This window comes from Tenrec ecaudatus, chromosome 4, assembly GCF_050624435.1.
Source record: "Tenrec ecaudatus isolate mTenEca1 chromosome 4, mTenEca1.hap1, whole genome shotgun sequence".
NCBI classification, from domain to species: domain Eukaryota; kingdom Metazoa; phylum Chordata; class Mammalia; order Afrosoricida; family Tenrecidae; genus Tenrec; species Tenrec ecaudatus.
This window is the reverse complement of record NC_134533.1, coordinates 157,459,678-157,474,381: the sequence shown is the minus strand read 5'-3', so window position 1 is coordinate 157,474,381 and position 14,704 is coordinate 157,459,678. Positions and strand designations below refer to the sequence as shown.

Genomic DNA, 14,704 nt, shown 5'->3' with positions numbered 1-14,704 from the left:
AAATTCTCTAATTGCCACCCTCTTCTCTGTAACATGACTACATGTACGATGTCTCCTTTGCCTGGGAGCAATCAGTCACTCCATTTCGTATGCTTTAATGAACACACGTCATGTGAAATTGATGCTCACCCTGAGAATAACATACCACTGGGAAGTTCAATCTCGAAACGCAAATAGGCTGTTTCATAGCTACAGGAATAAGCTCTGCCAAGATTTCAAACAAGTACAATTTCATGAGCTCGTATTTTGTACGAGGAGCTGAGCTAGGAGCCTCCATAGCTTTCTCAACAATGCTTTCCGACACAACAATGCTTTTTGATACAACTTACGAAGGCATAAACTGGGATGTGAAGAAATTAGTAACTAGCCCAATGTCCTGTAGCTGGTCAATGGAGCCTGAATCCCAACACCCGTGTGCTTGTGTCCACTCTGCAACTCCCACAGTAGATTGGAAATGTAATCAGGTCACTGTAGAAATGAGAAGGGCAAGAAGAGGTTCCAATGACCATGGCTGGGTCATACCACATTCCGTTTTCTATTATCTACTAGCAATAGGTACTCAAAACATGCTTGCTAACTGCATGGGCTTCTTTGTTACCAAGTGACCAGAAATGGATCAGCACCTTGCTCATTTGCTACAATTGAACCTGCGTACACAGGAGCCTGTGTCCTTCAAGAGAGCCAATCACAATGTTTATCCCTTTGGAATCCAAAGGACTATCATCATAGCCTTCTGAACTGACCTTTGTGTCTTGAGTTGAACTGGCCTAGCTAATCCTCTCAGAAGCCACTGTTTTAATGGGACCTTTTGTTGAAGGTATCCTAATGAGACTAAGAAAAATATGTGATTTAGGGTATTTGTCTATCGCGTTCTATAGATTGCATAGACTTGTTTAAACATATTATATTTTGAATTAACTCATGAATGTCTGAACTGGAGCCCTAGTATCAATACTTTCTACTTGCTCGTGTATAATGAACTCACATGCATGTAATGCACTTAGGACCTGCATGAAACTACCAACTAAAATATTTGACGAACAGATGAAATACCAGAAGTGCTTGCTCATCTATGCTCAGAAAATGGAAAGTCTTTCATTGTCACAGACTACAAGAGAGCTACATTCATGACCATTCCAAAGAAAGGCAAGCAAATAGAATGTGGAAATTATTGGGGGGAAATCGTTACTATCTCATGCAAGGGAAATTTTGCCAAAGATAATTAAAGACAGCTACAGTCATGAAGCTACAGGAAAATACCAGAAAGTGAAGCAAGAGTCCGAGGAGGCCATAAAACAATGGATAGAAATTCTGGTGTCAGACGGACTTGGTGCTGAAAGCAGAGAACACCAGAAAGATGCTCGCCTGGGTTTTATCAACTATACAAAAATATTTGACTGTGAGGATCAAAGCAAACCATGGCTGACATTATGAAAAACAAACAAACAAACAAGAATTCCAGAAGACTCCATCCTACTCGTGTACCTGGACGTAGAGCAATAGGCAGGCATTTGACCAGGACAAAAGGGACGCGGCACGCTGCCAAGCTTGGAAAGGTGTGCTCAAGACTGCATCCTTCCCTTCACTTATTGAACCCGTCTGCTGGACGCACATTCTGAGAAACTGACCACACGAAGAAGGGAGCATCACGGTGGAAGGAAGAATCAACCTTGTTTGCTGAAAATGAGAAAACAACTCTAAGCAGTTACCAAAGAAAGCAAAACTTCAGTTGGATTACACTCAAATCTGAAAAAAACAAAATGTCTTACCATTTGAACAATAAGCAACATCTTGAAAATGGGGGGTGGGGAGAATTGAAGTTGTCAATTACTTCTTTCTACTTAGATCAAAATCACTATCTCTGGAAGCAGCAGTCAAGAGATCAAAGGACGCATTACATTGGGAAAATCTGATGCAAAAGACCTCTTTTTAAAAAAAATTTTAAAACAAAGGTTTGATGCCTTTGATAAATATGACTACAATACTCTTGACCTCATCTTGATAGTTTTAAATCGCCTCACATTCATGCAACCACGAGCATGAAGAAGAATGGATGCATTGGAATGATGAGGTTGGCGAACAATATTGTCTATGATACTACGGATTTCCAGAAGAACAAACAAATCAAGTCTTGAAGAAAGTGGAGCCATCCTCCTGAAAAACGGTCAGAGTGAGACTTCCTCTCACTTACTTTGGAGACATCCTGATGAGGGACCAATCACCAGAGAAGGGCCTCATTCCTGGTAGAGGGCCAGAGAGCGAGCGAGACCTCAAAGAGATGGATTGACACAGTGGCTGCAGTCATGGGCTCAAGCATGACCATTGGGAGGGCGGTGCAAGCCAAGCCATAGTTTGTTCTGTCGTCACACGCACCAGCTGCTCTACAGCATAAAGATGAGACAGTTGGCTTCCATAAATGTTTACAGATTTAGAAACTCTACAGAGCAATTCTACTCAATCCCATAGGATTGCTATGAGTGGGAATCAATAACAGTAGACTTGTTTTGTTTGGGTGTAAATATTAACTACTCTTATTGCTGTTGTTTTTTTTAAACTTGTTCCCTTATGGAAAAGCACTCAAAAAGTGTTCCTATATTTAGTCATTCATTCCTTCAACAAACATGTTTTGAATATCTACCAAGTGCCAGGCAAAGTATTAGGCCCCAGAATTATAATTGTGAGCAAAGATAGAGAGAGTTTTGACTCATGAGTATAGAGTCTATCCATAGGTAGCAACATCAATGTAGTGTTCACACAAATAAACATATGCTTTCCAATTTTGAGGAGTTCCATGGTGAAAGTGTCCGTGACCCATTGCTGACCTTCCAGGGGAACCTGCTTAGTTTTCCTCTGAAGAAATGAGTTGCACTGACAGCTGAAGGACGGGACAATGCTGGGAACATGCAGCTGCAGAAGCCACCGCAGAAAGGGCAGAAGGACTAGTGGAGAGTGAGGAGGAGCATGGTACCCTGGGAGGCAGGAGCCAGTTCATAAAGCCCCATGGGGTATAGTCTGGGTATTTATCCATAGTAGATAATACAGAGCTTTAAGCAAGAGTAGCCTACTACGATTTGTGTTTCAACGAAATCACTCTGGATATAAGGTAAAATCAGTATTGATTGGGGCCAGAACATATTTAGAGTCGCTGGCTACCAGGAATCCGTGTGCAAGGCAGTGCAGCAGAGAGGTGGCTATGAGGAAAAGGCAGCATGGACGCGCTCCAGGGCATTTCGTAGCAGACAGAAATGGGAGGCAGAGCTGTGAGGGTGGCTCTAATCATCTATCTTGTGGCAAGTGAGAAGATTTAGGAGATAATAGACGCATGAAAATACAACACAAGGTACACGAGAGGATGATATATTTTTAAATGCAGCTAGAAAAGAGACTGGGGGCCCAAAGGATAAAGGACCTTGAAGACGGCCTTTACTAAACTCATCAACCTTCTATAGTACATAGCTTAGGAGGCAGAACGACCAATCCATACCATTCTCGTCACCAGAGCAACAGCAGAGATGGAAGTCTAGTTTCCTGTCTCGCAGCTTTCCCTTGCCTCACCAACTCAAAGATCAGCAGCCTGTCTTCATCGGCAGGTCCCCAGCTCCAAGTCAACATGGTCATTTTAAGTGTTTTAAACAAAACTGAAACTGGGAGGTTCAAATATAAAAATCTCACATCCTTGGAGATTGGTACCCGAATGTATTCATGTGGAGGAAACCTCCTGTCTCCTGGTCCCAAATATCTCACCTGTCAACCTTTCTGTGCCCACCCCTAGATCCACCCTCACCTCTGAAGGCGGGGGCCTGTAGACAATCCAACCACTCATTTAGGCTCCAAACAATGACCTACCATCATCATACCATCACCCCAAAGAAAAAAAACACACCCACACCGATTGCAGAGGCCAGTTAGTGTCTTGAGCATCCCCAGTGAGGCTGGTCAGGTGTTCCAAGTGGGAAGTGTGAGCATGAGGAAGAGCATGACCAGAGCAGGGTCAAAACAGGACCCTTTAAGACAGCGGTTCTCAACTTGTGGGTCGTGATCCTTTGGGGGGTTGAGCAACCCCTCACAGGGGTCGCCGGATTCATAACAGTAGCAAAATGACAGTGATGAAGCAGCAACAAAAATAATGTTATGCTTGGGGGGTCACCACCACATGAACTGCATTAAAGAGTCACGGAATTAAGAAGGTTGAGGCCCCCTGCTTTAAGATAAAGGACCAGACAAGTGTCTCACATTCCTGGGGTGGAAGGTAGAACTGAATCAAGGTAGCTTTTGTGACTAGAGATTTGCATCTTGGTATTTTGGATATAAGTTCAAATGTGCAAACTTTGAGCAGAAAAAGTTGAGATACACAATGTTCAACCTGGTGCTTATTTTATTTCAATTACAGGTCCCAGTAACACTCCTGATGTGGCACTCTAAGCATAATTATTACTGCCTGTCACACTTTAAATTTACTGTTCTAAAAGAAGGGAGGAATCTAGTGCTTCTATCTCCAAACCAAATGACTGACTGAAATAAACACTTCTTCCCCCTGAAAGTTCAAATAAAAGAAAAGTCATCATCATAATAAACATCCTCACCATTCATTTTGGTCGTAATTACCCATTCATGCCAACCACCGTCAAGATTTAAACTCTAGTTAAGATGCAGAAAGATGAACAGATTGAAGAATGTAGCTTATTTATTTACTTCCAAAGTGAAGGTGCCATTCTGCCACCCAAAGACTTTCAAGACAAATCTGACAGCCTAAATTACTCCCACCCCGGGAAATGGCTTTGGTAGAATGAGACATCCATAAACAATCTGGATTTTCCTCCTTTATTTCCACATTATTTATTTATCATATCTATATTTCAAAGGGTGGCTTATGAAAAAAATTCACACACATCAGAAGATAGTTAAAAGTAGAGTTAAGAAATAAATGCAAAACTGCTTAAGAAAAAGTCATTCATTCAATCACCCACTCACTCGCTGGCACTGGGTTTGGTTCCATCTCATAGACCCTGCAAAGCAGAGCTGAACCTGTGGATTTCCCAACCTGTAACCCTTCCCAGCCTCGATGGGAAGCAGCTGCTGGGTTCAAACTTTGTCACCAGGGCTCCTTTCCCTTAAATGTAAAAAGCATAACCATAGACCTTATGAATCTCTGCTTGTATTGTTTTTAAGGCACAGGTTAAAATACACTTATTTTCCACAACAATTTTTGCTGAAAATTTTTATATCAAATTTTTCACTTGATTTGCATTTTTAAAAGCAGAAAGTCTTCTCAGTTCATGAAAACTGTGAAGTTTATATTCCTCCTTATAGCAAATTCCTATATCAAGCAGTTCCTACAAAGAGCAATGATAAGTGATGGGGGGGGCATAGTTGCTTCATTTTATCATTACTTCGTGATATAATCTAAACATGTAACATTTTTTAAAGTTTGTGGAGGACATATGATCCCGTGGATATGTTTCCCAAGGAACTGAATCATTACAGGAAATAAAATTAGGGAAGCTGGATTATAGAGAGTTGGTATGTCCCTTATGTTGTCTGTCAAATATCATGTGCCCGAGGAGCATTTGGTGACTGATCCAAGACAACTTTAAATGTTTACTTACTCATGTTTATTTTTAAAAATATGTCTCAAAAACTTCTATCATAGTTAACTAAGAAGACAAACACGTGTAAATTTAAAGAATTTCAACCTAAGAAAATATAGCTTACTGTATAATGTCAGTTATAACCCAATTGCTCATGCAAAAAAATTGGAAAAGCATAACTTATACCTGGTCAGGAGTCCTTGGGTAACCTGCTTACCTGCTAACAAAAAGGCTAAAAATTTGAGTCCACTCAGAAGTGCCTCTGAAGAAAGAACTACTTGCAAAAACACCCAGCCTTTGAAGACTTGATGGAGCACAATTCTGCTCTGATGTGCGTGGGATCACCTTGAGTTGGCATCAACTCAGTGACGCTTGGAGGTCATGGTGGTGGATACCTGGTCAGGTGCGCACACTAGGCTCCTTTCACCTAATGGGACTCGTGCAGGGACTGGGAGTTTTGCTTTAACAAATGGGCATGGACAGAAACTCTCCCTTTCTCTCTGAGTAATAGAACCTCTCATTTGTTCACAGTGACAAGAGGCCTCGCTTATGTTTCCCAGACTCCCTTGCAGGAGTGACTGGGTTTGTTGGTGTAAGGAGACAGTTTTGGCCAAAGTGCTATGAAGAGGCTTCTGCTGAATTTGGGTTTTAATTTTTGCCTTCCGTCTTTAATGTTGGAAGGAAGCATGGTCCCCGAGGAAAGAGTAGCCCCAGAACCAGGGAGAGAAATTGTTCCTGTTTTCCTCCGGCAAGTCAGTCCACGTCAAACCTGGGTCCATGAACAGATGTTGGAGCCTCTCAGCTTTCCTTCTGGCGGGAGTGATCTACGGCGGTATCTTTGTTCTGGAACAAGGTACCGTGATTCCTGGTTACAGGCAGAACATGTAAGGAACGCTTTCTTCATTTTCTCCCTTTACGTTTCCCTTTGTAATTGCAGTCTTCACAGTGAGGTTCAATAAATGGCATCCAAAATGATAAAAACAAAAGAAGAAGAAGACGAAGGAGTAGCTCTTGTGGACAGTGAGGAGAGAAGCCAGAGGTAAGCACACTGAAACGGGAGCGGACAGGCAGGTCGGGCCGGGGACTCCTTGGGGCAGCTCTGCAGGTTCTGGGCTGCCTCCTGCCACACTTCCCATTACAGAAGCTTTTGTTTACAAAGCTGATCATATGCTGCATTTTCTTAAAACCAGGCTCTTTAGAATCTAGGTGGCAACACTCAACCATTAGGACTGCCTTATCTGCAGTTTTAATTTTTCACGTTTTTCTATAGATGATTTTACTAGTTCGTGAGATATCTATTCTGTGGTATACTCTTTCAAAGCATAGAAGAAAAAGGCCAATAATAGCTAATCTACCTTTTCATGTGAGAAATAGGATGTTTTCTATCCCTGGGAAGTTAGTCTCAGAAACCCCAGGGGAGAGTTTGACCCTGTCCTATCGGGTTGCTCTGAGTGAAAATTGCCTCGATGGCAGTGAGTTTGGCTAATATATATATATATATATATATATATATATATATATATATATATATATATATATATATATATACATTCTAAAGAAGTCGTGGGCTTAGTAACCTGCTTTCTGATAGATTGTAAACTTGCTGAAGAAAAACCAAGTACGTTGAAAACCCCAGTGTTATGTCTCCAGGTCTAGCCGAGTGCCTGGTGTGCAGCAGGTCCTCAATCACTACTTGTTGAATAAATACATTGCTAAGTGACTTATCAATGTCACACAATTTGTTATTGAAAGATCCAGGCCTAGGACCCAGGCCTAGAGCTCTTGCCATTATGCGCAATTCACTAATTCAGCTGTCACGGGATGGAAATCATTTTTGTTTCCCTCAGCGTCCCTAGCACACTCAAAATGTAGTTTACTGAATACGTAAACAAGTGAACGGACAAAGCATGGAGTAAATCCAGAAAGGAGTAGGCAGAGAATCACAGAATTCAGAACCTGGGAGTGGGAGGGGCCCACACAGCCCTGAGTCAGGAAGCATACCCATTCCCTCCTCCAGATCCCTATGAAAATGTCTTCACAAAGATCGAAATGGAGAGAACTTGGATAAAGCAGAAAAGGAGAAAGATTTAGTAGTCGGGGAGGCTAAAAGGAGGAAGACCATGATATGGGGCCACTAGTGACATTCATAAGGGCTGCGTAGGCTGCAATAACTGAAGGATGTGCTACAAGGTAGGAGTTGGATGGGGGCAGCGTAGACGCTAATGTCAAAATGTATTGCACAACAGAGGAAGACCTTAATTAATGAGAAACAATTTCTCAGTGTTAAGCAAGGTATTTTAGGGGGACCAGAGCATCTCCTCTTCTTCCCACCATCCTCCTAACCCCAATTAGTAGCTAGCCTACTAATTCTTTCTCAAGGGCTGATTGCCAATACTGGCTCCGCCAGAGATAACTCGGCTTAAACAGAGAGTTCAAGAGACTGCCAGGACTAAAAGTGCTTAGAAGTGGTGTGTTGATGTAGTTTGGCTATGTGTATTTTTACCCCTTTCCAATTCCACAAAAGAATCTGTGGAAGTTTACAGAACAGTGTTACACATTCAAAATGTTCAAGATGTTCAAAATAAAATTAAAAATGAACATAGGAGGAAATCTGGGTGAAGAGTAAGAATATAATGCTAAGACAGCATTCGGAGTAGTTCTTTCATGGAAAGGCATGTTCGTCAGATCACCTGGTAGCATGAGATGCCATATTGACTCTGAATTTCAAAATGGCAAGAGCACCAAGAGAAACTAACTGGTGAGGTGCAGAATCTTCATGAGCTACGCATATGCCTCTTCTCAGAAGAAGTTTAGATTCCCCTGTCTGTGTCTTTGGCAGATCCTTCCTACAGGCATCAAACTCGCATAAAGCAGACAAAGCCTTCCACAGGTCCCTGTAGCAGATACCAATGAGAGCTTTGAGACATTTGTCTTTAAGGACCCTTAAAAGCAAAACGGTTGCATGAGGCAAATAAGCATGGCGGGTAACTTGATTGTGAAATAACTAAACAAAGCAACACAGACATTTCTATCTCAGTCAGGCAATGCAGGCAGTTTTCAGCAAAGGTTCCATTGCTCCAAGTTCTCCTCATTAGGGTCACGAAGACAGAGAGCACATATTACTGTCATGGTAGAGAAAACGGTATGTGTTCACTGAGCCCTAGTCCATTTCCAGGCACACAGCTAGACTTGGCCAATGGTATTTGGGGGGAAACATTTTGCAAACCATACCAAGTCCTGACCTGGATTCTGAGCTGCCCCAGGCAATCTTTGTTCTCACTTTATATCACGATGCATGTGCCCCGCAGGGAGGATGATGCCTTAAATGATCAAGCCACACAAGACAGGAAGTCTGTATCCCTGAACAGACACAAGGAGCAGACCTTCCCATCTGTAAAATCAGAATGGAGATGGAGCCAGAAACCATCTTCCATTAGCTTGAGCCATATAGCTTTGAGAAAGGGGGTCAGAGTGATTGGCTGCTAACCGGAAGGATGACGCCTCACACCTACCCAGTTGTGCAGAAGGAAAATCTGGTAAACTGCTTCTTCTGTAAAAAGTACAGCCACGAAAACTCTATGGAGCAGTTCAACTCTAGAGCCCCGAGGATGCCCAGGAGGCAGGGTTGATGGCACAGCAGCTAACAACCTTCTGAGAGCTGAATCCCAACAACAAGCAGAATCCCTGGATGGGCCAATGGTTGGCACGACTGACTGCAAATCAGAATGTTGGTGTGAAGTTTCAAAGTCCACCCAGAGGCGCTTGGCCCGAGAGCCCTTGTAGCTAATTCCACAATGAGGCGTGGCAGTTCCACTCCTGAGGGCACCGTGAGTGGGAGAGGATTTGAGAGCAGCTGGTTTGGTCAGCAAGAAATTGTCCTTCGCTGACAAATTCATTGTCATGTACAGTGGTTTATAAGCACCTGAGAGCCACTGTTGAAAGACTAAGTGGGGTGCTTCCTCAAGAAGGAGCTAAGAATCAGAAGCACCTTGCCCATGGACATTGTCCTGAGCATATTATAACCAATTGGATTTGCTCTTTCAAAAGCAAGAATGAGAGCAGGAGAGACTGTGAATTTTGTGTCTTATGCTTTGCGCCTGCCCGTTTGGTCACTCCACTGGTGTCCTGAGTGTTCCCATAAGTGCAATTTTCTCTTCCTATTTTTAAAATGAGCACTTGAATATTCATGGGGAAAATTGGCTGCATATTGGGGTCGACTGTAATGGTTATCCACGGCCCTCAAGAAGAGGAAGCTGCTTCTTTGCATGAAAGGGAAATGAAATCGAGAGACCCAGGATTTATATCATCTGCGGGTATCAAAACAGTGATCCCTATGGTGCTGAGTTTTGGGGTGGCTCCCCAGAAAGGGCAGACCAGTCAATGGGTCTACATTTTAATCTGTTTCATGATTGAAGCATTTTCCATTTCTTCTCTCATGGGTCTGGAGATGGGGTCTTTAATGATTAAGGAACTCTTAGAGTGGAAGTCTGTTACAAGTATCACCTGGTCTTTATGTCATTGGCCATCCTTGCAGGCTCTGCGATGACACTAGTTAACTATCTCAGCAAGGGACTGGACACTTTCAATGCATCTCTGGTGACTCCCACTTATTAGGTATTCTTCACATCCATGGTAGTGACTTGCTCTGCCATCTTATTCAAGGAGTGACATGGCAAGAAAACTGGAGCTATCCTTGGGACTATTATCAACGGCATCTTACACTGACGTCACCGGGAGTCAGCTGACATCCAATGCTAAGGAAGAAATCGCCTATCTGGATGGCAGTGGAGACAAATGTTCTTGGCGGGAGACCACGGAGTGCTCAACCCCAAGACCCAATGATGATATCACCTTGCTGAGCAGTATTGTTGAGCACAGCTTCCAGAAACTGAATTTCAACCAATACGAGACCTTTGGAGAGGCAAAGGAATACTTACGTGCTTATTGGAAGAACGTTTATAAATTGGCACTTTTAAGGTTCTCACGCATAAGTTAGACATAAAGGCAAGGAGCAATGCCTTCGTGTTTGGTCACCAAGTTTGAAAATCAAGATGGTGACCCTTCTTCAGAATATGCCTACTTATCTTGCTGTCTACAAACCTGAAATGGCTCTGAACAGGAAGAAGTGGATGAGTTGGATGAGCCTCAGAACAATCTCCTTTCTGGTCGCAACACAGTTGACTCTGCTGGGTGGGTCTTCACTTCTTCGACTGCTATTCTTCCCGTCATGGTCATTCATAGATACAGGTCACTGTGTTCTGATAGGCAGCGTTCCAACCATTGGCTGATGAGCCATAGTTTTGAGTGAGTAAAGCAGAGAGGCAAGGTTGTTTTCCACCTTCCGTGCCTTCTTTCCCTTTACATTATGCAGCACGTGGCCAGCGTGTTAGAGAACAAGCAAGAGGGCCTGCTTTGGAAATCTGCTCCTTAGGGGACTGCAATGCATCAGATACTCCAGAGTCTGGAAGACTTCTAACCGGCTAATTTATGAATTGTAATGTATTTACCTGTCATGGGAATTTATTGCCAATTTTTAAAGATATAGTGAAGGATTTGAGAAAAATTCTTTAGACCCTAGGTAATGCAAATGCCCTTCTTAAGAAACCACAAACATCAGCAATTTGCTCACAGGCTCTCTGAATTCAGACCTGAATGAAATGAAGGCAACATTGAGTTTCTGGAGAAGCCCAATGAATTTTGCTTTGGGGTTACTTATAGGCCTTTTACTTTCCCCACTATTATTATTCCCAAGATTAGTTGTATCGTTGAAATAGAGATGTTCGTCACAGAATTGCTAACTTGCTTCTGTGTTATATGATATGCTTCGATTTTCATCCCAAAAGGAGGCTGGGTTATACATACTGTCTAGAACCAATAAGAAAAGCCCTTATGGAAAACTGCATGCACTCCTTAATTTGCCGCCTTCACCCTTAGTGAGGAAATTATCACTAGTCACTAACGTTTTGAAAAGATGTGTTTTCTCCCACAATAAAGTGTTGACTGTCTTCCTCTGCTAAGTTTGAGAGCGAGGGATCTTGATTTGGGGATAGATTGGGAAACCAGGAGCAATTTTCAAGTCTGAATGTGGATCCTGCAACTGTACACAGAGGCCCAGGCAGAAGCAGGTGGCCTCCTCACCAGCTCTCACCTCTCCCTAATCTTTAGGTTGAGGGTGAAAACTGACTCAGAATTTAGACCAAAGAAACTACTTAAAACCATTTAGAAACAAGAAGTCTTGCGTGAAATGAAGTCTGTGTTACTGATAAGTGTGAAATACAAAAGCATTATTCGCGTGCCACAGAACCCTAGAAAATGCCTGGCCCTGTTTCTAGGCAGAGGCAATGCAGCCTAGGGACTGCCTTCATCACCCCCACCCCACCTCTTAAAAAGAGGGCCACCCCATCCGCAAACAGTGTCAATTTTACATGTACAGACATTTTGCTCATGCCTTCTATCATTTTGCCCTCCGGGGTGGAGAGAAGGCAAATGAAATCATGATAACAAAATCATCCTGAGCAAACAAGCACAGAGTTGAAAAGAGTAATCAACTCAAGCACTTATTTGACATTCTATTGTGTCCAGCAAGCTCATGCTGTCAGACATTTACCTCTATTCTTAAACCCTTATTGCCTCTTCATTTTGAAGGTATAAGAAAAAAAATAATTGGGGGGGGAGCGGGCGATTTCACACACATACACTCTGCTACCATTAATCTTACTCACTACTTCAGATTGTATAAATTGAGTACAATTTATATCGTCAGAGATCATTGAGTAAGCAGTAGTTAATGAGACTTGTGAAGCTTCCATCTCTAAGTGCTCTCCCCGCCCAGCCCCTGCACTCAGCCCTCCCCAGCTCCTGACAGGTACCGATGATGTAATTACTATCTCATCCCATTGTACCGAAGTGCCAAGACCATCACTCGCCACTGCAAGGGTTGTAAGGGCAGAGCTATCCGCCAACTCCGTGTTGCTTATTAAATGAACATAAAGCCACTCGGAGGACAATGGAAAGCAATTTTTTCCCATGCAATGTCCCTATCAGCATATTCATTTGCTTCTGTGTGACAGATACTGTCATGAGGGCTTCTACGCGGCTTCTCTTTCTTCCCCTCCCCTTGAATATGTTTGCTGTCCCGATGATAAATCTACCGTCTAGGCTGAGCAGAAGAAAAATGGCTGGACCTTGTTTCCATGCAAAGACGGTGGGTCACATCTATCATCCTCCTGCTTCGGTTTTCCTTTTAATTACGTCACTTCACTCAGAAACTTGACTCCAAATCGTAAGCCGGAGGAGAAAGTGGATTCTAATTTACAGGAACACAGCTAAATATTTCTTGTACAAAGACTATCCTTCATAATAAAGATGGAGCCACAGGGCTCTTTAAACCAAACGGCAATCATAAACATCTTTCTTCGTGGCATGTGTGTTGTGGTTTGGTTTTTTTTTGCTTTGGATCAAACCTGAGTTCACCTACAGCCCATCAACCAAAAGGTTATTATAAGATTACATTTCTCCTTTCCACCCAGCACACAATAGCCTGAATGAATCACACATTACAGAGGGATTTTCTTACATGAGCCATTTCTTTGGGAAGTCCTGACGGTTGATTTAGGCCCGTCGGCTGACCCTTGCAGAGGCGGCCAGGCAAAGCTCCCCCTCGGCTCCTTCTCTTATTTTCCCTCCAGCTCCGCAGGGCCCACCCCAGGGAGACCGAGGAAGCTGATAATCTGGGACTACATTCAGGCTGTTTAAACAAGCCCACCAGTTTGTTAAGTGCAAGGTCCGCCTTGAGGTGCCCTAGCTTGTACTGCCCACAGCTGAGCCGTTATAGCTTCCCCCAAGCCCCAGTGTGGGGGTGCCAGGCTGAACCCCACTTCCCAGGGCTGACATCCTCCTGGGAGAGATTTCACACCAATTAACAGAGCGGAGGGCCTTGAGAACAGAGGCCGGGCAGGGACGGCCGATGTTCCCCAGCACTGTCCAGCAGCCTTTGCCAGAGACGTGAAAGTCCTTTCAGGAGGGATATATTAGTTCTATATGTCCAAAGGTCTGGGTTAAGTGCTTCCTTTTATAATTCTTTTCTCTCAAGAGTGGGGGGAAAAAAGCTGTCACCATTTCCAGTAAGAAAGGTGAGCCCATGTCTCAAAGAAAGGGGCAGCGTAAGCTCACACGTGGCAGTGTGTGAAGGAAAGGCGTGAAATGAAAAAGCCAATTTCATGGGTCAGGCCAGGTGAGGCGAGGAGATGGACAAGGTAACGAATGGCAGAAGCCCACAGGTTTATAAGTGTGGATTTGAGAGACGGGAGGAGCTGAAGAGATCCTGAAGTCCAGGCACTGACGGCCAGATAAGGAAACCTGGCAGGCTCCTGTTCCCGGATGCTGAGGGTCATGTGGCAGAAGGAGGGCAGGAGCCCAGGACCCCCCTCTGGTCCCCAGCAGGTGTCAGTGACTGTGGCCTGCAGGGCACCACGCTGTCAGTGGACACTGACAGGCCCATCAAGAAAGGTCAGTGGTGTCCATCTCAATGTCGCCCCAAATGGAGCAATCCTTTGGCTTGCTATAAAAAATCTCAGGGGGGGGGGGGGATAAACACCCCAGACACAATGCTGCATTACACTGAAAAATTAGAATGTTATTTAAATATGTATAAATGCAAAACTAAACTCGCCATGCTTAGTGTTCTCTTAAGCAACCATCAACCCAGAACAAATTTTCAAATTAAATGCAAATAAAACTACAAAACCAATAAAATCTCATTAACCGTATTACTTTAATGTGACAGATTTATGTGCTCTGGCTGAAACGGGACCACCTCTGGGAATATCAATGTGGTGCTGACTGGGAACACACCGGGTCTTTGGGGTTGAGGAGCGCCTGGTTGGCGCCAACGGTTAAGCGCTCGGCTGTGAGCCAAAAGGTTGGCAGCCCCACTTGAAAGGCAGGCCTGTTACTCAGATCCCTACAGATCAGAGTGCTGGGAGAGCCACACACTGGGCACATCCTAAGGACGAGACCCCCGGGCAAGTTACCATCATGGCAGAGCACGTGACGCACACGCACAAGTAAAGCCAGAGTGATGAAAGCACACTCACTACCAAGAGGCACATAGGTAT

At 43.7% G+C, this 14,704-nt stretch overlaps 1 pseudogene; it reads left to right on the top strand.

The window, feature by feature from the left end:
- The first annotated feature begins 9,640 nt into the window (after positions 1 to 9,640).
- LOC142446098 (magnesium transporter NIPA3 pseudogene) lies at positions 9,641 to 10,584 on the top strand (annotated as a pseudogene).
- Positions 10,585 to 14,704: the final 4,120 nt, after the last annotated feature.